Raw genomic sequence first — 26,459 nt, 5'->3', positions numbered from 1 at the left:
TTTGATAATTAAGATTTACAGAATGGTTACCGTTTCATAAGGCAATTAATGAGTCCATTTCTTTTGGACAAGGTCACCCCTTCCTTTGCTCCCTCCCAATTTTCCCAAGCCACTTTTTAAAACTATATATTCCAACTCCTAGGACATCATTTATTGTAAAATTATTCACTGTATCAAAATCCTCTGAAAGAATTCTTCAGTGAAAAGAAAATTGTGTCTAGAAGTTTTTAGGAGGACTTAAAAACTTTTTAAAAAATTAATTATATATTGAAGATTTTTATACATACAAATATTTTTGGGGGTCCAGTCGTGGGGACTGAACTCTGGGCCTATGCACTGTCCCTCAACTCTTCAGCTCAAGGCTAGTGCTCTACAACTTGAGCCACAGTGCCACATTTGGTTTTTTTCTGCGTATGTGGTGCTGAGGAATCGAACCCATGTCTCTGGGTAGGAATTCCATTCATGTACTGAAAAGGAGTTGAGAGAATGAACATTCTTGTTTTGTTCTCAATTTTAGAGAAACTGGTTTTAGTTTTGTACCATTTAGTATAATGTTCATGGTTGTTTTGTCATAGATAGCTTGCTCTGTGTTCAGGTTTATTACTCCTATTCATAGCTTTTGCAGTGCTTTGATCATATAAAGTGGACATCCTTTTTTTCTTTTTTTTAGAAAAAATGGTTTTACATTTTCACTATTTAGTATAATGTTGGCTGTAGGTTGTCACAGACAGACGTTTTTATGTTCAGGTATGTATTTTCTTTTTCTAGCTTCAACAGAGCTTTTATCATAAAGAGATGTATTGGATTTTGTTAAAGATTTTTTTGGCAAATATTGCAATAATCATGTGATTCTTGTCTTTAGTTCAGTGTGTATGCCTTGTGAAATTTATGAATTTCTTATAAGTTTTTCCAATTTATTTGAGTATAGGTTTTTGAAAACTCTAATACTTATATAGTCTTTAGTATTTCTTTGATATTTGTTGTCATTTCTTTTTTAATAACTCATTTTGTTTATTTGGGTCTCTAATTTTTTATAGTCATACTAGATTAAAGTTGGTAATCTTACTTTTTTCAAAGAGGCAGCATTTTTTAGCTTACTGAATGTCCTAGGATATATTTTTTGGAAAAAGTCCAATATGTATTGGGGAGGTACTAAAAGAAATGTTTCATATATTAAATGTTATACTAACATTTAGTTCTGCGATTTCCTTGCTTAAGTTTTATTTGGTTAACACATCTTTTATAAAGAGTGCAGCATGAAATTCTCTTTATTATGTATTATCTATCAGCACTTGTAAGTCCATGGGTGAGTGTTTAAAGAATTTGGGTGTGCCACTGTTAAATGTATATATGTAGACCACTCAAATTACTTCTTACTAATATGAGGCAACTTACTGATATTCAGTGGTAGAGTGCTTGCCTCGAATGCATAAGGCCCTGAGTTTCATTCTTTAGCACCACATAAGCAGAAAAAAGCCAGAAGTGGTGCTGCGGTTCAAGTGATAGAGCACTAGCCTTGAGCTAAAGAGCTGAGGGACAGTTCCAAGACCCAGAGTTCAGCTCCCAGGACTGACAAAATAAAAAGGATGATTACTCCTACCTTTTCACAGGATGAGTTTGCTTCGAAGGTCTTTGTCTGCCCTTTCACTCTGAATTTGTGGTTATCTTGGATGGTGAGATGTTAATTATAATCACCAAACAGTGGAAAGAAAGTAATGTTTGTACACACAGATAAATTCGGGCCGTGTTATACTAATGTTCAAGGCAATAGAAGTTATGAAAAGCAAAAAAAAAAAAATAGGAACATATAAACGAAACAGGTAAACACTCTAATAGGGCAAACAGCATAAAGAACAAAAAATATATCACCTATAAACAGCATAAAACAACAAAAAAATTGTGCTCATATTCTAGTTACTAGTATGTATTTGAGTATTCTTTATCTGTGGAAAGATTATTTTTTTGATTTGGTCTTCTGGGTGTTTTAAAATTTTCTTGAAGTTCATGAGCTTCTATTTCTCATTGTTTGAGAAGAAACTTAAATATATTTACTATGCTTTTATTTATCTCTTCTTCTCCTTCCTTAAAATTGATTAGGGATTTTGGTCTTTGAATCCAGTCCTAACGTTCTTGCAATCATTTTTTCACAATTCTTGGATTTGTGTGTGTGTGAGTGTGTGTGTGAGTGTGTGTGTGTGTAGGTGTGTGTGTTTACTATCTCTCTCTCTTTTATATCTACTCTATAGTCAAGCTCAGGAAGTTTGGTCTTTAATATCATCTGTTCTGCTGGTGAAATATTCTACATGTTTTCCTCTGTCTGTCTTCAGTTTGATTGCTTTTCAGGATTATGTTTAATGTCCCGTAATGACTTGTTAACTTAGTTTAGCTGTGGCTTTTTAAAATTTATTTTAGTTGCATGGTCCCGTTCCCTTTGAACTCACTTCTTTGTAATCACTTGGATTTCCTTTAGCAGTTTATCTGCTTTCTCACTGGAATTCTTTATTTCTCTCTTTGTATTTCCAGCTTTCTCATATTTCTTGTATTTCTTTGTTAGGTCTTTTTAAAATGTTTTTTTTTTTAATTGTGAAAAGACTGCACAGAGGGGTTACAGTCCCATGAGTAAGGTAATGAGTACATTTCCTATCATTGTTAGCTCCTCCTTTGTTTTGCCCATACCATCCCTTCCCTCCCACCTCCCCAACTCCTCCCCCACTGCTTCCACATCCAACCCCTGACCCACCGAAGTTGTAAAGTTTGTTTTCAACATAGTGCCTTGTACATCTTATTGTTACAATGCGTCGACCTGTGTCCTTATTTCAGCATTTTATTATATCCCTTCCCCTCCCCAAATTAGAAAAATGTATATACAAGGTGCTGAGAACCGGAAACAAATACCGTGGGGGAAGAACATACCAAAGAAACAAAAGAAAATCACATAATACATTATAAATATGTGATATGTTATGTGGGGAACTGGGTTATAACTTTATTTGGCAGTGATAACTTCTGGGACCCACTAAGTCAGTGCAGTTTTGTGTTGTGTGAATTTTAGCAGCCCTGTCTCTGGCTCTGTAGATCTTAGTGAGTGCTGTGGGCTGGGTAGGGGAGTGTGATTTACTTGCCTTGAATATTAGCATGGTTTTTTCTTGGATATACCTGATGGTATAATTATTGTTGTAGCATGGAGATTCTCCTTGGGTACAGCATACAGTTCTTTTATTTACTGATCTTCTGTTGTTCTCAGTGAATGGCTGTTACTGTCTGTGCCATGGATTTTCTCATACCTCCAAATGCTGTTTTGCTGTTTTTGTTTGCTTTTGCAAATGTGGAAGATGTGTGGGACACACCAGGAGATTTAAAAGAAAAAAAAAAAAACACCTGGGCTTGGAAGGTGGCTCAGTGGTAGAGCGCTTGCCTTGCATGCATGAGGCCCTGGGTTCGATTCCTCAGCAACACATAAGCAGGGGGAAAAAAGCCAGAAGTGGTGTTGTGGCTCAAGTGGTAGAGTGCTAGCCTTGATCTGAAGAGCTGAGGGACAGTGCCCAGGCCCAGAGTTCAGGCCCCATGACCTAACCCCCCCCAAAACAAAACAAAACAAAACAAAACAAAAACACCTGGATTTATGAAGGTGCAGCAGAACTCTAACCATGTCAGTATCTGTTTGTGTAAAGAGTTTTACTTGGATGGTTTTATTCTCCACATTTTGGAAGCATAAAATTCAATATTTGATGTCTACTAGACTCTGTTTATACTTTGTATGGAATCTTGGGTTAAACTGAACATCCCTGCTAAATTTCTGTACCTCCTCTTGTTTTAAGGAAACTCATTTTCTTCCTTAATTGATTATTTCAAAAATTTTTATATTTCATATTTCACCCTCAATATTAGTGTTACATAGACTATGACTTTTGGAAGCTTTTCCTTCAGTTGAAACCTACATTATTATAAGGGTAAAAGAAAATTTAAAAGAAATATAAAATACTGGATTGTTATTGTGGAGGTTAGATAAGATATTGACTGAGAAAAGAGACATGTTTTATCATATAATGAAAGATTATAATATAAGTATAAAATAAATTGAAGAACATCAAGAGAATACACAAGTTTGGAGGAGGTGTGTATTCAGTTTACGGGCTATAAACAATGTGTTATAAGTGAAACCATCAACATATCCTTAGGTACCCATCTGGTAGTGTATTTTGGGAGATGCAGAAACTGATGCTGTATAGGGGAATGGATTTGTTTTCTCCACCTATTAAAGAATTAAAAGGCAAGATATAATTTAAGGTAAACAGAGTAAGTTTATTTGACAGTACAAGGAAAGGCATGAAATGAAAGTAAGGAGATTATCTGTCTGTAGGGAAGATTGCAGTAAAGTCCTCTCAGAGGACATTTTTCTCTACTTTTTCCTTTTATTATCTTTAAGTAATTGTACAAACGACTTGCCATTTAACATAGCAGTTTATGGATATAATATATCTTCCTCAGTTATCCCTTTCAACATTCTCATCCATTACTCCCCTATCCACCCCATCCTTCACTTTTCTTAATTGTGTAGAATATACATTGGATTCTTTTTTTAAAAAATTGTTGTGTCCTAAATAGTTGTACAAAGAAGTTGTCAATCAGCAAAGCAGTTTGTGAATAAAGTATGTCTTGATCAGGGCCACCTCTTTCAACCATCGCTTCCTCACTTTTAATTTTTTAGGCTATATATTGATTTTTTTTTGCAGAGAGTGGTTTTTATAATATTGAGTTCCTCCCTTTTCTCCACTCACTGTATTTGGTAGATTGGCTAATGGCTTATACATGTGTGTTTTGTGTCTGCACTAGTTTAGTGGGAACACAGCATTTGAGCAGTAACTCACAGCTTTTATGGGAATAAGTATTTTATCAGGAGCTGGTAGAACTAGGGGAATAAAACTCCATGCTGGGACACATGGTATCTGTAACTATGTTATGGCCCTTACTTTCTATACTTACCTTCGTTTCTCAGTCCTTCTTTGATGGGAACCTGTAAGTGTCATTAGGAAACAGGGACAATGACTTTCTGCTGAGAGATGTCAGAGGGGTTAAGATAGTCTAGGATCTTCCAAGAAGTGTCTTTTAGGTAGACAGCATGTGGTTTGTGTGCTGTTCAAATGGACCACAGTAAAACTGCTAGACCAGTTTATATTTAACTATTTTTAATGGCCACTTGTAGGTTGACCGACTCCAATCTAGATGAAACAAACCCATGAAGTAGGTAAAGAATATAGGGACAAAGTCCTAGCAGAATTTTTATACTAAATAGGGATCCTAGGGAAGACAGCAATGGAGAGAATCAGAATCGGGTGTGTTCTCAAATATGCCATTCTTAATAGTTTACTCTCTAATTTGAGATGCCTCTTGAATTAATGTGGATATTAGATTAGACCTGTAACAATCTCTTACTCTTTAACAAAAGTGTTCCTTTAGCATGGAATAAACCTTTTCCCCATTGAATATATTAAAGGTATTCTATTTTGTGAAATCACAGTTATCAGGGAGTCAATCTGTCCTTATAAGTTTACAAACATTTGGGTTATGATTCTGGAACTAGGCCCGATGTATTTCAAATTAGATATCCTTCTTCTAAAATGGTGCACATGTTCCTACATGTGCTGAAACCTAGCTTTAGATATAGGAGGTGAGGGATTGGGAAGGTGGCTCTGTGGTAGAGTGCTTGCCTTGCATGCATGAGGCCCTGGGTTCAATTCCTCAGCACGACATAAGCAGAAGAAACCAGAAGTGGCACTGTGGCTCAAGTGGTAGAGGACTAGCCTTGAACTGAAATGCTGAGGGACAGTGCCCAGGCCTAGAGTTCAGGCCCCACAACCGACAAAATTAAAAAAAAAAGGAAATAGAAAGTGACATAAATGTAAAAGTGTGTATTTCCAGTCAGTTGGGGGGTTGACAGGCTTTAGCATCAGGTAATAATGCTTACTGACTTTTTTTTTGGTCATGGAGCTTGAAACTCTTGAGCTCTTCAGCTCAAGGCAAGCATTCTACCATGTGAGCCACAGTGCCACTTCCAGTTTTCTGGTGGTTTACTGGAGAAAGAGTCTCACGGATATTCCTTTCCAGGCTGGCTTTGAACTGCAATCTTCAGATCTCAGCCTCCTAAGTAGCTAGGATTACAGGTGTGAGCCACAAGCTCTCAGCTTAGCATGCATTTTATTAAAGAGCAAGGACAAGCCAGTGCCTGGAACTTTTTTTTCACCTCTTGAGTTTAGTAGTTTCAAAGAGGCAAGTAAGCTTGACTCCATTTGGAAATTAACAGCATCCATTCTTATTTGAGCATTTTTTCCCATAATGTCTTTGTACGGTCCCTTCTAAAATAATATAAATTTTTGTCATAATAAGATCTGTCCTTTTTGCTGGTGTGATGTTCCAATTAGTGTTTTTTATATTGCTGAGATAAAATATTCCAGCTGATGTAATCCCATGTTGGATGTGACAGACTGACAGGTCAAATGAGAGAGAGTTTGCCAAAAATTTATTTTCATCAAATTTAAGCAAAGGAGGTATCAATAGAAATAGCATCCAAGCAGATCTTACCTAATACACTTTAAGTTAAAAAAGTTAAGCTTTGACAAGTACTTGTGATATTGTGGGAAACCCAAAAAGAGAACTAGGACACCAGGGCTTTTCAAGAAGCAAGTTTTATTGGTGTTGCAGAGGCCCAAGCTGACTTGTGCCCAAATGCTGAGGCTTGGAACAAAGGATACTTGGCTAAATTAAATGCTTTTGTAAGCCAGTTACTGAAGAAAGACAGCATTATCTATTGTGATTATCAAAGAACAGAAGGGCTAGCAATGGAAAATTTCTAACTCACAAATGCAGCAAATAAGTCCTGAAGGAGTGAGTTGGTGGTGTTAAGTGGTCGTAGCTCTAGCAGGACAAAAGACAATTTATAATAGTGGCTAGTCTTGACAAGGTAAAACTTGTTCCCTGTCCCTTAGACTTTCTATACCCTATTACATTTCTTTCTTCGTGCCTCAACCTAACCAGTATCAAAGTTCATCATCCTGATTTAGAGGCTTGTATTTTCGTAGCTTCATTACATGGGTTATTGTCTTTTTAAAATGACCTTCATAATGGTTTTTGATAGATCACACTATCAAGAGAACTGAGCTCCCAAGACAAGGATCTTTGCCTGTATCAGGTTATTTAATCTATCCAAGGCAGAGAACTACCCTCCATGCCGATAATTTGGATTTCATACTTTCTGAATTGGCATGTATTCATGGGCAGTCTTCATCATCCTGTCTGTGATTTTTTATAAACTTTACCTTATTACTAATTTGTAAATAATAGTTACTTCAGTTGAATTTCTTACCTACACCTCCTCAGAGGCAAGTAAATAGTATAATGCTAAGGGGTTTTGATATACTACCTTGCCTGCTTTGTTTTGCTATTTTTTTGCCTATGTGTTATGGGCTTGTAGTTATAATCACAGTTTCCATGTGGAGCCAAATAATGAGATTCAGCATACAAATCAGGGCATAATAGTCCCACAACTGTTCTGCCCAAGAGGCAGAACCATAATACTGAATGATGTGCTCATTATATTTTGTTTAATTTTATGGGAACCCCACTTTTGTTCTTTTACTCTTTGTTTATATATGAGAACTTCCAACTTCTTACACTGTCTGATGGAATCAAGTAGAAGGACAGCCTGATTGTGAATAGTATGCAAGAAATCAGCTGCTGAGTCACAGTATGTAAGAGTGCATCCCTTGGGTGTTCACCTGGGTGCCACCTGGAGGTTGGGGAAATTGACTAGAGGGTGAGATTGGGGTTTTCTGTGTGATTTTGAATTCTCCATAATTGAGTCTTTTGGGCAGTGTTATAAAACTTTTGTCTTACCCAAGTTAAACCTCACACTGAATTAGTGAACTGGCCTTTTGCAGAAGAGGTACAATAATTTCTGATAATAGAAGTTTTTAAATCAGACACTTTTTCCTGGTTGGGGCAAGTGATTATTAAAGGAGTTCTATGATCCAGCTCTTTCTCTGTCCATGGCCAATAGTCTTCCAGGTTGGTATCCTCACAAAAATAGCATATAGTGACCTTCAGTCTGGTTATAGACTTAGCTAGTTAGAAGAACAGTTCTTTAACCTTTATACAGATAAGAAACTCACACCACAATTTTTCATATAATGACAGAAAGATTTTGTATTAGGAATTCACATGGGTGATTGTGAGAAGTTTGAAATATGGTAAGGTCATTATATCTTTACGTGTGTGTGTGTGTGTGTGTGTGTGTGTGTGTGTGTGTGTGTGTGTTACGTGTGTGTGTGTGTGTGTCTGTGTGTGTGTGTGTGTGTGTTCTGGTCCTGAGGCTGGAACTCAGGGCCTGGGCACTGCCCCTGAGCTCTCAAGGCTAGCACTCTACCTGTTGAGCCACAGTTCTATTGCCAGCATTTTTTTTTTGGCGGTTAATTGGAGATGAATCTCAAGGACTCTCAAAGCCCACATTGACTTTGACTTGAGATCTGAGGATCTCAGCCTTCTGAGTAGCTGTGATTACAGACCTGAGCTGCAGGCTTCTCATATTAGGTCTGTACCCCCCACCCTTAAAAAATCAGTTTGAATGACAATTGAGTTTCCTGTCCCCTGCTTGGGTGAAATTTTCACGTGCTTCCTATAATTTTAGTATGGGCAGAAGATACCTTCATAGTATGCACAGCCGAGCTAAGAACTAGTATGTTCTTCATACATATCTTTTCATCTAGCTTATAGGTAATTTTTCAGGTTAGGCATGTGAGAAGTCCCAAACAGCAATGTTTTTAGATATTATACCCAGGCTTGTTTGGGTCACTAAAAAAACTATGGACATTTAATCATTGTTCTTGAGGTTGGTAGTTAGGGTTGAAACAGGTATGTTGATTATTGTGGGAGCATAGTGAATAGTTAGTACGGTTGTAGGTGAAGCCCTCTATAGACTGTGCTTGCAAAAAAGTAGCAAAAAGGGAGAGTTGCTCCCTGTCATGTAGTCTTTCTTTTGCTACTACAGGAAGAGCCATCCCTCTGTGGTACTGACTGAAAATGCATCAGATGATTAAATCTTCCATGGGAAATAACTTGAGTAACCATGGTTAAAGTTTGAAAGCAGCAAGAGACTAAACTATCAAGTTATATCTATTGCATACAGCATTTTAGTATATTAAGACTGACATCACTGTAGGTGCTGCTAAGCTTATGTCATTACAATTAGGAATGCATGGGTACATGTTTGCTTGCTGTAGTGTCATTAAATTAGGGAGTACCAGCTTGATATACTGTCTTCTTCAGCATTGTATCTTAGAAGTCTTTTGCAGAACAGAAATATATGGACAGTCACAATTAGCATTATAGTGTTACATACTTAGTTATATAATGACCATTTAAAAGACCTTGAAATAGAAACTTAGATGAGTCCTGATTTAATTAATCCTCAATTTTTAAGTGGTCAAATGATTGACACTAGTCAACAAAAATATAGAATTACTTACCAGACAGATCACATTCTTTATTTTAATATATCAACATCTACATATAAAATTACAAATAAATAACTTCACATGGGGAGAAAAATAGGAATAAATGCTAGGCAACACAAAAGATAGCAAACCAAAAAGATTCATACACATACATAGCCTATGTCTTGAGGTTCAACATCCTTCCATAGATAGCTATAAAAATCAGAATATGAGAGGCCATTGTGATTTAGAAAAAGGTAAAATGCATTGTTGGAAAGGTTAGAAGATTTAGAATGAAGAAACAAGATTTAATCATGCAATAGAAGATAAATTATTATATTGGAGTAAGCATTCAAGAGAAGACAATAAAAAACAAATTGGGAGTTGTGGATTCAGTTCACTAGCTTTAAACATAGTGTTATAGTTTTACTACAAAATGTCTACCAGAGATAGGTTCCTATCTGGTAGCATTATTTTGAGATGTTATCTAAGGGAACAGATTATTCCCCTCCACATATTATAGAATTGAGATAAACTGAGTAAGTTTATTTGAAAATGAAAGGAAAGGTATGAATGGAAAATAGAGCCTTTTCATCCAAAGAGGGGACTCAGAGGAGGCCAGTGGAGCCCTCTCAGAGAGCGGCTTTTATATTATTGGGTTTCTCTTTTATTTCCTCTTCTTAGCTTTGTACAGATTTGTTGAAGGCTTGTAGATAGCCTGTCCCTACTTTGTCACTGGTTGTGTGTTCACCCAGGGCATCATGAGAAGCATTTAAGCAGGAGCTCACAGTATTATGGAAAAAAGAAATACTACGGGAATAAGAAGTACCATAACTGGATGCATTACCTGCCACTGTGTTACACTCTTCACCTTTTATCCTTAAATTCCTGTTTCCTTTGGTCGCTAATCCTCCCTCTCTGATGGAAAACTTAACCTGCTCTTAAGGAATAGGGACAATGAATGACTGTTCCGGGCTACTTTCTGTTGTGAGGGGAGAGTGGAGTAAGGCAGTCTGAGACCTTCCAGGAAGAAGGGTCTTTTAGGCATATAGCATGCAGTATATGTGTTGTACCTATGGACTAGAGTAAAATTGTGAAGGACAGTTTCTATGAAGCTACTTTTTTATGACAGTTTGCCACTTGATGGACTTCTGATCTAGAAGAATCAAATTTGACAATCAGATAGGTAATAGAGGTGACAAATGTTGTCAGAATTACTGAACAAAGCGAGGATGTCAAGAAAGGTAGTATTCAAGACAACCTGTACCAGGAATTTCCACTGAGAGCCATCCTTATGTAGCTTATTTAAGTTGACAGGCCTTGTGAATTATTGTTTATTGGTTTGAACTCCATCGGTTCTGACATCCCAAGCCTTTCCCCTGTGTTCCCCTTTCTATATTTAAAAACTTCTTTGTTTTGTGAATCACAACTGCTAGGGAGTCAATCTGTTCCTGTAGATTTATAATGGTTTAGAATAAGTCATTGGCTATTCTAGCAACACATTGTAGGCTAGAGCCAAAGGAAAAAAAAATTTTTTACTAGAGGTTTGATGTTATTTCAAGTTGAAAGCATATATAGGGCAAGGAGAATCTGGGTTTTTCCTGGAGCTGTAGAAATAGTAAGTAACAGAAAGGCAAGGGCACAAGTTCCCTCTCCTGGGAGCATAGATAAGCATAAAGATCAGCTGGCAGTGCTTATGAATTCTTGTTCTTGACAATCAACCTTAGTTAACTCTGAAAGGGCTATTACAAGTGACTCCATGTAAAATCTTAGAGCATCCCTTCTTACCTGAACAGTTGTGTTTTCAGCTGACTCTGTGTGGTCGGTATATACCAGGACAAGTTTTATTATAACTGGTCCCTTTTGTTTCTGAGGTACTGTCCGAGTTAGTGTTCTTGTTCATTGTTTTGATGAGATATTCCAGTTAGTGTAATCCATTGTTGGAGCAAGGATACACACAGGTAAATTGTGAAGGAGTCTGTGTCAAGAAAATTGGCCAAATTTCAGTAACAGTGAGTTAATAGAATTAACTTTCAAGCCAAAATTACCTTGAACCCATTAAGTTTGAAAAGCTAATTTTGACAAATAATTCCTTGTAAGAAACATTCCTATGTAGTCCTGACTGCAAATATGAATAAGACTTAATCTGCAATAGCAAAAGATACAAGAGTAGCTATGGCTAAAATTTAAAAGAGCAACAGAATATACAGTTTAATTATTTTCATTGTATATAGTATTTTCGAATATTCATTCTGATTGACATCATTTTAGTTGCCAGTAAATTTTTGGAGTACAATTAGGGATACATGCACAAAGTTTGATTTGTGTGGTATAATTTAAAGCGTATCTGCTTGGTATCCTGTCTTTGCCAGTTTTGTATCCTACAAAAGTTTCCTACTTGGAGAACTGAAATGTACAGACAGCAACAATTAATATTATAGTTATATACTTAATTGTAAGCTGACCACTAAAAGGCCTCGAGATAGACAGACACTTGATTGAATTTTACATAAGACAGTTTTCAGGTGGTCAATAGCTTGACACACTAATTAATAGTACAGATGGAATTACTTTGATAAGTAATATTTTCTGTCAGTTTTACAATATTCTTAAGATATACCACCATTATAGACAAGAATTGGTGGCTAGTTTAGCTTCATTATATTAACCTTGATTTATACATAATCATTTAAATTACAACCAATCTAATCACATGCAAAAATTTTGTAAGTTCTATCTAATCTCTATTTGGAAACATACTCAGACCTTCTATTATTATCTATTATTATCAGACCTTCTATTATTATTAACATTTGGATATATCTTTTAATTTTGTTAGATAACTAGTTAAGATAAATTTCTCTCTTTTCAAGTTTTTTCCTTATACAAAATTACCAGTCCTTTTAAAAGCATATCCTCTATATGTACTCTTCAGTGTCATTGTCATGTTAGTAGTTTAAAATGTCTTTGAAACAACCTTTAAATTATACTATATTGCTATTAAAGAAAATAAAATGCTCTGTATCTAGAAAGAAAAGTAATCTTATACTGATATTTTTAATGCAAAAGTTATTGTTAAAATTTCTATACGCTGTCAAAAACCAAATCTCAAAACCTTGTTTGACACTTGAGTTTAAAATTGTACCCTTTATCCCCTATCTCCCCATTATTAATTTCTGAAAGACTGTATTTTGATTAAACCTGATTAAGATATGATGTCCAACTCTTCTAATAGCATTATGTATTAAAAATAAGCCATTCAAAAATGCTTACACACATGTGTACTTGAATTATGCATAAATATTTGGCTCAAAAATGAAAAACAGTCAAAGTATTTGTTTTCTATTAATTCTAGTGACAAAGGCTTTACACACTGCTTGATTGGTGAATACACAAAAATAAATATGTGTAAATATTAGTTTAGGGTATTATTAGAGAAACTCTTTAATCATAAAATAATTACTATTTAATAAATTAAGGTCTGAGAATGGAATCAAGATAAGAGCCTCTCTAAAATTAGAGAGAAAACTCCTTTTGAGGAACAAGATTAGACAGATTTGTTTGTGCTTTAACTAGTATCACAAAGATGGAGTGAATACCTTTCTGGGAACATTGAACCACAAAGTTTGTCCAGAGTTAGAGAAAGAAAACATGGTTAATTTTTTAAAAAAAGGATCCACTGGAGACTTAACCATCAAAAACCTCTCTCTAGGAAAAGATCTTAAGTCACTTTTTGATTTTTGATTGACAGGCTAGTACCATAAGGTGGATGAGAGAAACCACATGTCCTGTGCTAAAAGGACAAAGGACAAGAAACTATATTTTACACCATAAAGGATCAGAAAAGAGCTGGACATCATTGTACATCGTCTGGAAAAAGGTCATATGTACCTATGAGAGAAATCCTAAAAACAAATGCTGTTAACCATGAATAGAATATTACTAAAAGGACTGATTTGATAGAGAACTGAGCCTTTATATTAGAATATTAAATTGATCTTTGAGCATTCTCTAGGTGAGCCTTAATCTGCCTAAGATCTTGTAAAGAGAGTATGTGGTATACTCAAATCTGATTTTTGTGCTCATTCAGACTTTGTTTCCTCAGGATTGGAAGGGAAGTATATTCTAACTTAGGCCATGGCCTTTAAGAAGAGATTATTTTTCAAAGCAAGAAAGCCAGTGCTGCCAGGACCTTCCTTCTGGGGGGTCTTATTTTATTTTTTTTCAGGCTTTAAGGGATATTATGGCCAATCCTCAGCAAAAGTTTTTATTTTATGCTCTGGAAATCTTAACTTTCCCAGTGTTTCATGTTATATTTGCTTCTTTTTTTTCTGTATTTGCCTAGCAAATGTTTTTCCTTCTCTCAAAATTTTTGGTATTGTGTCATAATTAGAAGAAGCAATTGACCAAGGGATATCTTCTTAAGGAATATCTTGACTGACCCAATTCCTGTGTTCCCTTTTCTGTGATTCCTGGCCACTGTGATGTGAACTCCTTTAACTTACCATTTATTTCCCTGGTTGATTAATTAACATCTCCAAAATTAGGAACCAATATAATATTTTTCCATCTTAAGTGATTGTATGATGCATTTGGTCACAGTGAAGAGACAAGTAGTTAATATAGAAAATTGGTAGCAAAAGTGGGGTTGTTGCTGCAGGTCTAACTGATGATGTGCTTCAGAAATCTTTGGAATTGTTTTGCAGAAGGTATTTTAAATAGTTTTGAGTGGTTAACGAGAGTCTCCTTTATATTGCTGCCAGCCAAACTTAGTCGGTAAATCTGTTAGAATCTAAACAAATCAGACTACAGATAGAAATGTGGATAGTAAAAACTCATTTGTTTCATATGTAAAAAGGACACTATTAGAAATTGTATTTTAACATCATCTTAAACAATAGTTTCCTTTTTCCACCTGCCCAAACACTTACTGCCTACTGTATTGATAGTCAGGCAGATCTGGACACTATAAGATTATGATAAAGGCCTTGGTGTTAATTTTAACAATAATCAAATTGATGAGATTCTGGGAAACTTTGAAAGTGTGGATGAAATACAGTTTGGGATGTGAAATGGCCAACAGATTTTGGGAGCAAAAATTTTGGGGTAGTGTATTACAATGAATATAAATGGTTAATCACATACTCATATGTTAAGAGTTTTGAAACCCTGAAATTCAGTCCCCCTAACTCAACAAAATTGTACTAGTAATGAGATCTGGGTTTCATAAATAAAGAAATAAATGTGTACTAATTATTTCCAGGCAAAATGTGGACCCATGGGCTGTCCCCAAGCAAAGTCTAGTTGGTTGGGAGTTAAAGGACATTTTTAAAATGGAATATCCTTTTACTTTTGTGAACGTTTTAGAATTTTATTGATCATTTCACATTAATTTCAATCCTCACACATTTGTACAACAAATTTCATTATTAACATGTTTATTTATGTGTAATTTTGATCAGAGTGACCTTATTTTGTGATATGAAGGCTAAACAATCTTTATAGTTTAATTCTTTGTTGTACCGAGTGTTCTTTTACTTCCAAGTTCAGTAAAATAAGGAGTTTTATGGGAGTTTTAAAGACAATCTTGAATTCTTTCATATGAAGGATGGGACAGGGAGATAAAGAGGAAAATTATATTTTTAAGAATTATGAAAGAACAATATAACAGTTTGCTTAAATTATAGCAGTGACCATATAAAGGTGAATTTTACTGTATGATCTGAGAGTTAATATTAGCAATTAAGTTTGGGGAAATAAGAGCTTTGTATTGGCAATATCTTGACTATCATGTAACCTCAGTCATGCTTGGAAATTTAAGTTATTCCAAAGTTAATGGATGTAGCTTTTTTTTTTTTTTTTTTTTTTTTTTTTTTGTCAATCGTGGGGCCTGAATGCAGGCCTGAGCACTGTCCCTCAGCTCTTCAACTCAAGGCTACTACTCTACCACTTGAACCTCAATGCCACTTCCAGAATTTTTATTTTTGGTTCCGGTCATGGGGCCTGAACTCTGGGCCTGGGCGCTGTCCCTCAGCTCTTTAGCTCAAGGCTAGCGCTCTACAACTTGAGCCACACCGCCACTTACAGCATTTTTCTTTTTGCTTATGTGGTGCTGAGGAATTGAACCCAGGACTTCAGGCATGCAAGGCAAGTGCTCTACCACTGAGCCACTTTCCCAGCCCCACTTCCAGCATTTTCTGTGGTACTGTGGACTCAAACCCAGGGCCTCATGCATGCAAGCCAAGTACTCTACAACTGAACCACCTTCCCAGCCCCTGATACAGCTTTTGAATATGTTTGTTACCTGATAGGTTCTGACATTGTGGAAAGAGCCATTGATGTTTCTGACATCATTTGCTCAGAATAGATAGGTGAACTAAGAATTTTATCCATGTAGAATTAATTCAACTGTTCAAAAAAATTTAAAACAATTGGCCATGCCAGATATTTTATGATATATTACAAGCCTTTAAATTATTATCACAACTCTACACAACACCAGATCATATTTAGGAGAAACTTACACCCAAATCAGGTCCTATACTCTTCACATTTACTACTAAGTCTCAACAGAGAAAACACTATGAGGTACAATCTAAAACCAAGGCAAACTGGACCTTAAATAACTACATGTGAAATCAAATTCAGGAAAATAGAGATAATTTTCAGAGAAAAAGTTCCTTTCTTAGAGTAACCAACAAAGAAATATGCAAAATGAGAGCTATAGAAACATGAAAAAAATTTCAAAAGCCAAATGAGATGCCGATCAGAAATAGCTTCATAATGTCAGTGAATAATAGGCCTGACATATAATTAGCAATAGAAATTCAGAAGAAAAAATAAACACACACATATTTTTAGTGTACAGTATCCCTGATAAAAGCCATAGTATCACTAAGAAAATCCATAGTCCAACAAAAATAGGAAAATTTGCTGTAATAGTGACCCAAAATCATCGAAGGTAGAAATATACATTAAATTTGTACTAATAGTATTAAAAAATATGGCCAATAAAATATGTAAAATTGTTTAATGTAGATTAGCAAAAATACAGTACCTATCACATTTCCTACTCCTGTGAAATTATTTATATATAGATTATGGGAGCCCTTGGAAAAATAAATACCTGGAAGTGTAACACATTAAAAAAAGTTTTGCAAACTAATAGATGATAAATATTAACAGTACAGTGGAGAAAACTAAACAAGGCAGTAAACTCCCATGTGTCTTACTTCATATAGAATAATTCATTCATAATTTTTTTTAAAATGCTAGAAAGTAATACTTAACACTGACATTGTAGAAAGATCCATCAATGCTTCTCACATGGTTTGCTCAGGATAGATTGGTATAATTAGAATTCCATCTTATTGTACAATAAGTTTAATTAAACAATTGTCAAAAAATTGGGAAGTGCTTTGTAATACTTATAGTGAATCAAATTTCCATATGATAAACAATATTACTTATAATACTCCCACTAGCTATTTAACAATAGCGTATTCAATAGTATTCTTCCAAAACTAATTCATCTTATCATAGATAGATAATATAATAATGAGCAAGACAGGGAAATATTAGCAGCATAAAAATGCATGTTATCGAGGAATTTAGAAAATGAATGTGAATTATTGAGGGAATGAAAATCAGACAAGATACCACTTGCAAATTTTTAGTAGTTACATGGTCATCATATTTCAGAGATACACCAAAGACAGTGACTGACAAATCTATGGCAATACAGGCACTATATCTAACCAGGAAACAAAAGCCAGACAAACTACTACATATAAAACTGCAAAGAAGTCACAGTACTTCACAGGGAGAGCAAAATAACAATATGCAGTAAGAACATATATCTTTTCCTTCCAAACAGAACTCTACATTATGCAACACTTATGGCTCAATTGAAATTAGATATCATGATGGCACAAGATTATGGCCCCAGGTCATTAAGGACCAAGAAAATGATTTCTTCCAGAAGGGTTACACAGAAGAGAATTTCCACATACATCAAAAAGTACATATTTTTGAAAAATATATTTGGCTAGCTTTGAGTTATTAAAAAATATGGATGCTGAGTGTTGATGCTTGATGCTTATAGTCTTAGCAACTCAAGTTGATGAGATTTGAGGATCTAGGTTCAAAGCCAGCCCAGTGCAGGAAAGACCATTAGACATGTATCTGCAATTAATTGCCTGAAAACTGGAAGTGTAGCTGTGGCTCAATGTGGTAGAGCCCTAGCCTTGGAGAATGCTCAAGGATAGTGCCCATGCCCTGAGCTGAAACCCCATGCTGATCAAGATAAAAACAAGCGAGACTTATTACCATATGATGTATGGTACCTTTGCTCCAGTACATAGAGCTGTGTCCTGAAGAGTTCGCTGGTATCCAGATTGATCAAAACCTGGTTAGCTAAAAAGCTGGGCACTGGTGGCTCATGCTTGTAATCCTAGCTACTGAGGAGGCTGAGATCTGAGAATCTTGGTTTGAAGCCAACATGGGCAGACAAATCCCAGAGACTCTTATCTCCAATTTACCAGCAAAATGTCAAAAGTAAAGGCATGATTCAAGTGGTACAATGCCAAATGTGAGTTCAAGCTCATATACTGACAAAGTGTCTGCCTGGAAATGGTGGACACAAAGATGGGATGCTAGCTTGAAAGGGCCAGCCAGGGCTCCTCATAGAGGAGAAGATACACAAGATGAAGAGAGACTTGCTGGAAATTGTTCCGAGGGCAGAACATATCCACCCCAAAACTGGGAAATGGGGTCCTGCCTGGTAAAAGATCCCCCATCATGGCTGATTGAGCTGTATCAGCCGGGAGTGAGACTTGCCAGAATTCATTCTGAGGGCAGAAAAACTCCACCCTAAACTGGGAAATGGGGTCCTGCCTGGTCAAATAACCTCCCTAATCCCTGTTTGAGATGGGTTAGGCCCCATGGCCCAAGGATAGCAGCATGCCCCAAACCTCAGGACGGCACATGCCTCATGGAGTAAGGCACCTCACTGTCTGCACGACATGCAGAAATCATTGCTGTGGTACTTGCACTCAGTATGTAATTGAGCAACAGGCGGTATGTATTAACAGGCTGTCACAGATGGTGAAGCCTTGTGATCACACAAATGGACACATAATGTTTATGAAATCAGTGGCAAAGATCTTTAGAGTTAGAAGAATTTAGAATTAGAAGAAGCTCACAATATGTAGCATAATTATCAAATTCAAATTGGCCTAACAAATTTATAATTCAGAAAATAACTACAGCAACCAGTTAGTTATATTAACACAAAATATTAAGGTAGAGAGCCAAATATTAAAACCTACAGTGACACAAATAATCACAGATATACACTTTCATCTAGAACACACAAAAAGGGGAAGATGGCACAAGTAAAATTCCTAAGCTGCCAAGTATTAAAATACAAAGGAAAGAAAGCAAAGGGACAATGAATAAGGACCATAAGGTAAGATCACACCATAGGAGATTTCAACTATACATAGTACGTATGAGCACCTGTGGAGGACAGTAAGAATAAGAAGAGTAGCTGGCATAAGATCAGAAGTAAGGATGTGAGGAAGACAAAATCTTACTGATAAAATTGAAATTTAAATAGAATAAAGTCATAAAAAACATAACATAATAGGTGTACACATCTAATTCAATAATAAAATAGTATAATAGATATAAAATATGTATGTCATATATAGAAAACATTGTATAGAATAAAATTTCAAAAGAAGAACTTTACATACAAATCAGGTACATTTAATTATTAGGAACATGTATAGAAAGATTTAATATTTTATTTATAAGGGAATTAGTGTAATTATCAGAATTTCCAGCTTTACAGATAAACTTTCTTCAGGCATATTTTAATCTGAATTAGAAATAATCATTAAAGGAAGCCCACACTACTTTTTTTTATTGTTGATCAAGGCAACATTTTATTTGATTAAACCTTTGAGGAGAAGTCTAAAACTGAATATTTTGTAGTTATATAAAAATATAATCCATTTTTTGAGTTTCTGGAAGTAAATTATGAAGAAAAACAGATCGTGCCTACTCCTAATGGTCTCTCAGAAATTGCATCCTTTGCCTGGGAAGATACACAAACAGAAAGCTAACATTCACCTTCAAATACATTTTGTTTTCTCTAAGTCATGACTTTTTGAGGCATGCATGAATCAAGCAGTACAATGCCAAGTGTGAGGTTCAAGCCCATGTACTGACAAAGAAATGTCTGCGTGGAAATAGTAGACACAAAGACGGGATGCTAGCTTGAAAGGGCCAACCAGGGGTCCTCATAGAGAAGATACAGAAGATGGAGAGAGACTTGCTGGAAATTGTTCTGAGGGCAGAACATATCCACCCCAAACAGGAAAATGGGGTCCTGCCTGATCAAAGAACCTCCATCATGACTGGTTGAGCTGAATCTGCCCCATGTGAGACTTGGCAGAATTTGTTAACAATTACTAGATCATTGGGAACACACTTTTTAGTTTCCCATATAAGAATTTTATGGGCTGAGCTCTGGTGGCTCCTGTAATCCTAGCTACTTAGCAGCTGAGGATCATGGTTCAAAGCCACGCCAGGGAAGAAAGTCCATGAGATTCTTACCTCCAATTAACCACTAGATTACTGGAAGTGGAGCTGTGGCTCAAAGTGGTAGAGTACTAGCCTTGAGCAAAAAGAGCTCAGAGACAGCACCTAGGCCTCATGTTCAAGCCCCACGACCGACCAAAATAAGCAATTCGTGGAAGAAGTTATCTTCTTCAGAGTTGTATAAATATAAGAAAATGAAAAATCCACTTTTGGATTTTTTTGTTTGTTTTGAACCCAGGGTCTTAGGCATGATGGGTAAGGGATATATTACTGGGTTTCCCAGCCTCGGTTTTAGTTGTAACTACAAGTGTTTGGTAACTGTCTCCTAATCATTATTGCAGGAGTAGGTCCAACATGAGTCCATATATAGCCCTTTTCTGGTCTGGTGGAGACAGTGGGAAATGGTGCTGACCTTGACTTGAAATACTCAGATGGTGCATGACAAACAAATTCCAAGTATTCCATCTTCCTGGGAAGGTCTTCCTCTGGCCATATGATATAAGACAAAGGATCAAACTGATCTGTGGGGTTAGAGAGAGTGGGAATGAGCTACATCAGTGCTGGGCTCTTCTCTCAATACTGGTCGTAGATAAAACCCCTGATCTGAGCATAGTAGAGCTTTCCATGTTGATTATCAATCACAGAAACATCATCACAATTTTGGTAATATACACCGTTGTAGAACATTGATTTTGCAGTGATGATGTTGGAAACAGACTCAGGAGCTCTGATGGGATTTTTTAATTTAAAAATATGTCTTCAATCTTTACTAGCCATACAACCGACAAGGGTCTCATATCTAAAATATACTTGGAACTCAAAAAATTAAGTCCCCCAACAACAAATTCTCAAATAAACAACTGCCAAATAAATAAGTGGGCTAAAGACATAAAGAGAAACTTCTCTGAAGAAGAAAGAAGAATGGCCAATAGACACATGAAGAAATGCTCAACATCCCTAGCCATAAAAGAAATGCAAATCAAAACAACATTGAGATACCACCTCACTCCAGTTAGAATGGCAAAATCAAGAACTCTAACAACAACAGATGCTGGAGGGGATGTGGACAGAAGGGAACCTTACTTCATTGTTGGTGGGAATGTAAACTTGCTCAACCACTTGGAAAGCAGTATGGAGGTTCTTCAAAAGACTTCACATAGAGCTCCCCTATGACCCAGCAATCTCACTTTTGGGCATTTACCCAAATGTTTACAAACAAGACAACACTAAAGCTACCAGCACCACTATGTTTATTGCGGAATTATTTACCATAGCTAAGATATGGAACCAACCCAGATGCCCCTCAGTAGATGAATGGATCAAGAAAATGTGGTATATATACACAATGGAATTCTATGCCTCCATCAGAAAGAATGACATTGCCCCATTTGTTAGGAAATGGAAAAACTTGGAAAAAATTATATTAAGTGAAGTAAGCCAGGCCAAAAGAAACACAGGTCCCATGGTTTCCCTTATTTTCAATATCTAGTATATGTATGAGTCAAGCGAAAAAGGTCAGATAATGTGATGTTAGGAAAATGAACCCTTAGATATGTATTTTAATGTTTTTTTCTTCTTTCATGCATGTGTTTCTAACGCATTTAAAAGATTATTTCTTTTTTGCTTTGTATGTGCCTCCCCCACAGTATTACCCCCGCTTTCATTATATTTGATGTCAGTATAACTTGTGGAGGAGATGGGGAAAAACAAGTCGTTTAAGGATTCAGGTGGACCTGTTGCAACAATGAGAAGTACAAATTGTCATGTCAAAAACGAGCTTTACAATGTCGGTGGGGGGGAAGGGCTGAATGATTGGGTGGGGGAGAGGGGGGAGGTTGGGAAGGGAAGTGAAGGGTAAACAAAGGAGGAGGCTGCAATGCTTGTTAAAAAATGTATGCATTATCCTGCCCATGTAATTGTAACCCCTCTCTACAGTATGTTCACAAATAAAATAAAATAAATAAAAATAAAAATATGTCTTCACCCTTTTCCTTTAGTGGAAACTTTCTTTCTGGCAGCTTTTTAAATAAATGAATAAATAGAAATAATCAGAAACAAAATAATACAGTACCTTATATGTTGCTTCTCAATGAAAATAGATTAACTCACTAAGTCTTGGTGGTCCAAGAGGTGAAAATAGCTATGGAGCAGCATTATCAAAATGAGCATTAAAACAAAAAATAGTCAATGATTTCAACCCAAATGACTAGATTCACAAGTGAAGTAATCTTTGGCCATACTGAAATCCACTGCCCTCTGGATTATTGTAGCTATAATAGCAAGCAGCAATGTCACATCCTGAACAGAATTCAGTAAGATTAGCATTTGCAGTTTTTAGTACAACTCTAGCATTAATGTTTGTCTGAACACTAAGCTGTGATAAAATTGTGATGAGCTATCAGTCTTGTGATGTCATATGCACACAAATTTATGCCAGTATAACTATCACATGTTAATAGTCTTATTCTCTAAGGCATCTTATTGCCCCACTGTTACTATTGAACTTGTACCTAAAATGCAGTCACTAACTCTTCAGTGACTAACAAAACGAAATGTAGCATAGATAGAAAGCACCTTTGCCATATGGTTCCCGCATGGATGGAATCTGGTAGATAAACCACATCACAGTTGTCAAAAATTTCTCCATAAAAGTTGAGTGTATGACATGTGATTCACACTGTGTTCAAAGTAGAAAAAATTACTTGACACCAGAAAACTTGGACGAAATTCGACAAAAGTCCAATTCATATAAATTAGAATGAAAAGAAATTGGCTTCTGTATAAACATACATATGTTTATACATATACAGTGAGAAATAGAAACATGGCAACCTCATACCCTAGGTCAGTTATTTCATGTGTGGCATACCAAATTTAATTGGCATATAAAGATATACAATCCATGGAGCCATAGCAGAAAAATGAGTTTGGAGAAATATATACAATTATAAGCAGTTTTGGTGTCTTAGAGTAAATATGAGCTCATCGTGGAAAAATGTTATTTTTTCCATTCTAGTCCTCTTAAGGCACGAATAAAATAATTAAGAAATTTAAGATATTAAAAACATAGCAGCTAATAATGCTTGATATGAAATGTATTCATTACCATATTCATGTATCTGTAACTCCTCTGTTCAGTACTTTTACAATCAAAAACCAAAAAAATGAACAAAGAAACAAGAAAAGAAATTAGCATGCCATTGAAAATGTTGAATAAATACAGAGGAGTTTATGTAAGGGGATTCAGTATCTAGGTACAGATGATAGGTAGCACCTAAGCTACCTATCTCCCTCATAATCCAGAAAATGTTGCTGGCTAGAATCTCAAAAATGAACTCTGTGCTCTTTGCAAAGAACAAATTCCCTGTCACATAATCTTCAGTGAGACTCAGGGAGGGAAGGGAGGATACAATTCTCAATCACTGTGATGATAACGAATTGATACCCTTCCACTCCTCGTTTTTCCAAAGTGCTTGTTATATTTATTCCTGAACTTGAGTCTTGATTTCTGAGTTCTAATCCTAGCTCTAGAAAATGTGTCCTGCTTTCATGCAGCAGGTATAGAGCAAATGGTAATGGAATAGATTAATTTATATATTCCATTCACAAATTTATTGCTACCTCTTTACTTGAAGTTTTCTTTTGGTTAAGTCATGTGAGTCCAAGGATGTAATTGTGCTATATCTTTACTGAGGTTGTTTATGAAGAAGATGACCATTTGGATTTTTAGTCACTAGAAGCAGGAAAGGGATTATATTTATAAAGGCTATAGGTGAATTGAAAGTGAATACATGTACTGTGTGGTAGAAGATGAAGTGAACTTTTTGAGTGAGCTGTTGGAGGAGTTTATTTTCCTTCAGTCGCTGGATAAGTTCTTGCTAACCAGTAGATAATATTGGTTATTTAATAATATTAGTTTATTAATCTTATATGTTGAGGTAGGAAGCAAGAACTGAGAATGAGAAATACTGGCGGCAACTTTTAATATGTTATAATAGTACTTTTAAGTTAAGATAAGTATTACTTTATCTTACCAAGCTGCCTTAATTTTAATGTTTGCTACACTGAGTAAAAGGCCAACTGATTAAAGAACATTTGTGCATTTAGTGCTTTTTATACATATTTTCAATGGGCCTACTAGAAAATTTATGACAATTTATATTACTCTCAGTAATACATGAATTTATTTCATTTGATTACAAATATGTTTTATTTTGTCTTTTGTGCCAGTACTGAGGAGGAAACTCAGGGCCTTACTGGTGCTTTGTAGTTTATTGTCCTGTACAACTTGAGCTATAAACTCTACTTGTAGCTTTTTGGTGTATAATTAGAAATGAGAGTCTTAAGGACATTCTTGCTTGGGCTGTCTTTGGGCAAAGACCCTCAGCCTTCTGAGATGCTATGATTAAAAGTGTGAGCCACTACTGTAGAATAGAAAGATTTCATTTTAGTGAGTTTTGAAAAACAACTAAAAAAAGTTGTAGTATTCATTTTGCTGCCTGCAGACTTGTATCTAAAGGCTTTAAAACCTTTTAAAAAGTTTATGATATTAACTATCAAATGTATTGCAAATTAATTTTTATAATCCATAAACATATCTGTTGGGTTTTTGTCCATCTCATGGAAGATGGACAGGGTCCGAGGAAAGGTAAGTGAGCCACTTGCCCATTCCCCAGCCTCCCTTAGCCTCAGAGACAGACAGATGTAGCAGGGATTCAAGTCAAGCAGGAATTTATTATCACACAACAAACATTTTTAAAGCAAAAAAACCTGCATGGCATAAAAAGGGAGGAAAAGGAACTAACCAATCACTGTAGAGGTCACCCTATCATGCACCTAAGCTTTCTGTACTTTCCCTGCTGTCCACGAGCTGTTCACACACAGATGTCACTTCACCTGATCGTGATATCCAATCAGATTTTAACGTAAACAACTCGGGCTCTGCCCACTCCCTCTCAGCGCCATCTTTGCTCCCCATGTGCCCCACACATATAAAAATGATTTTTTCAAATATTTTTTGGTGTTTTCTTACTTTTTATTTTTTTGTTTTGCTTTTCGATTTTTCCCTGACACCACAGTTAGAAAACTTGATGTCTGTTTTCTTCAAATACTTTCATGAGTTCATTTAAACTATATATGAATTTATTTATATTTTAGCTATGAAATACAGATTTAAATGTAGTACCTTTCCTATTATTGCCAGCAACATACTAGTTATTTGTTGGGGTGTGCTTTATGATAGAACTGGAACTCAATGCAGGATCTCATTTCCTCAGCTTCTTTGTTCAAATCTGGAGTTCTACCACTTGCATCACAACTTCAGTTTTTTGCTGTTCAATTGGAGTAAGAGGTCTGATTGACCATCTGGCTGTCTTTGAACTGCGGTCCTCATATCTCTGTCTCCTGAGTTATTAGGATTGCGTGTGTGAACCTCCAGTAGCTGGCTAGCAGTTAGGTATTGTTATTAGCATTATTTTCTCTCTAGTTGAAACCACATATTTTAAAAAATAGGAAATTTGATTGAGGGCTTTGCCTCATTTCACTTATTTTCTCTTTATTTTGGTTTATTTTTCCTACCACTGAGTTTAGGGATCCCTAGGTTGGATAACTTGATAAAAATTGATAAAAATCAAAAGTCTTGCTGACTTCTTATTCCCTCTCCTGGTCCAGAGAACTGTTAGCATTCTTCCCCCTCTATGTACTTTTCTACTTTGACTTTCTTCTGTGTGGTTTCTTGGTTATATGCCAAATTTAATTTTCCCTTATTCCCCTTGAGAATCTGTTGCTATGTTATGTGTCCCTGAGTTATTACTTTTACTTTTTCTTTGAGTTGATCACATACAAGCTTTTTTATTCTTATGTTTGTTTGGTTTTGTTTTCCCACAGAATTTTATTATTTTAGCACAGGCTGTCCATAAACACTCAATTGTTCTGCCTTAGCACCCAGCATGTTGAAAATAAGAAGCATTTGTCACCATGCATAGTGGTTTCTTATTTGTATTTTTTATTTTCATGCTTGTTGTGTACTTATTTACCAATTTTTGTACATAACATACTATTGTGTTGGAATCAAGGACTTTTTAAAATACAGGATATGACATTTTTAGAACTTTAGTGTTGTTTGAATTCATTTTCAGTGTGTGTGTGTCATGGATCATCTCTTAAATATATGTACATCTCTTCTTACTTTTATTGTCATTACATCACTCAATATTCAATTTACTTTAACTCAAGTACATGAAATTTGTTCATGATTTCTCCTGTACCCTGTAACACTAATAGAATCTATCCTGTACCCTTGACTTTTGAAAAAAAAATAAGTAAGTACTATAAATATATGAATTTTCCCGAGAGACTTCCTGTTCT

The 26,459-nt window shown here is 35.7% G+C and overlaps 1 pseudogene; it reads right to left on the bottom strand.

The window, feature by feature from the left end:
- Nucleotides 1-20,384: 20,384 nt before the first annotated feature.
- On the bottom strand, nt 20,385-25,071 carry LOC138830252 (GATA zinc finger domain-containing protein 1 pseudogene; annotated as a pseudogene).
- Nucleotides 25,072-26,459: the final 1,388 nt, after the last annotated feature.

This window comes from Dipodomys merriami, unplaced genomic scaffold (assembly GCF_024711535.1).
Source record: "Dipodomys merriami isolate MVZ:Mamm:240054 unplaced genomic scaffold, mDipMer1.0.p SCAF_187, whole genome shotgun sequence".
NCBI classification, from domain to species: Eukaryota; Metazoa; Chordata; class Mammalia; order Rodentia; family Heteromyidae; genus Dipodomys; species Dipodomys merriami.
Note: the sequence above shows the minus strand (reverse complement) of the source record. Positions and strands in the feature narration are given on the sequence as shown.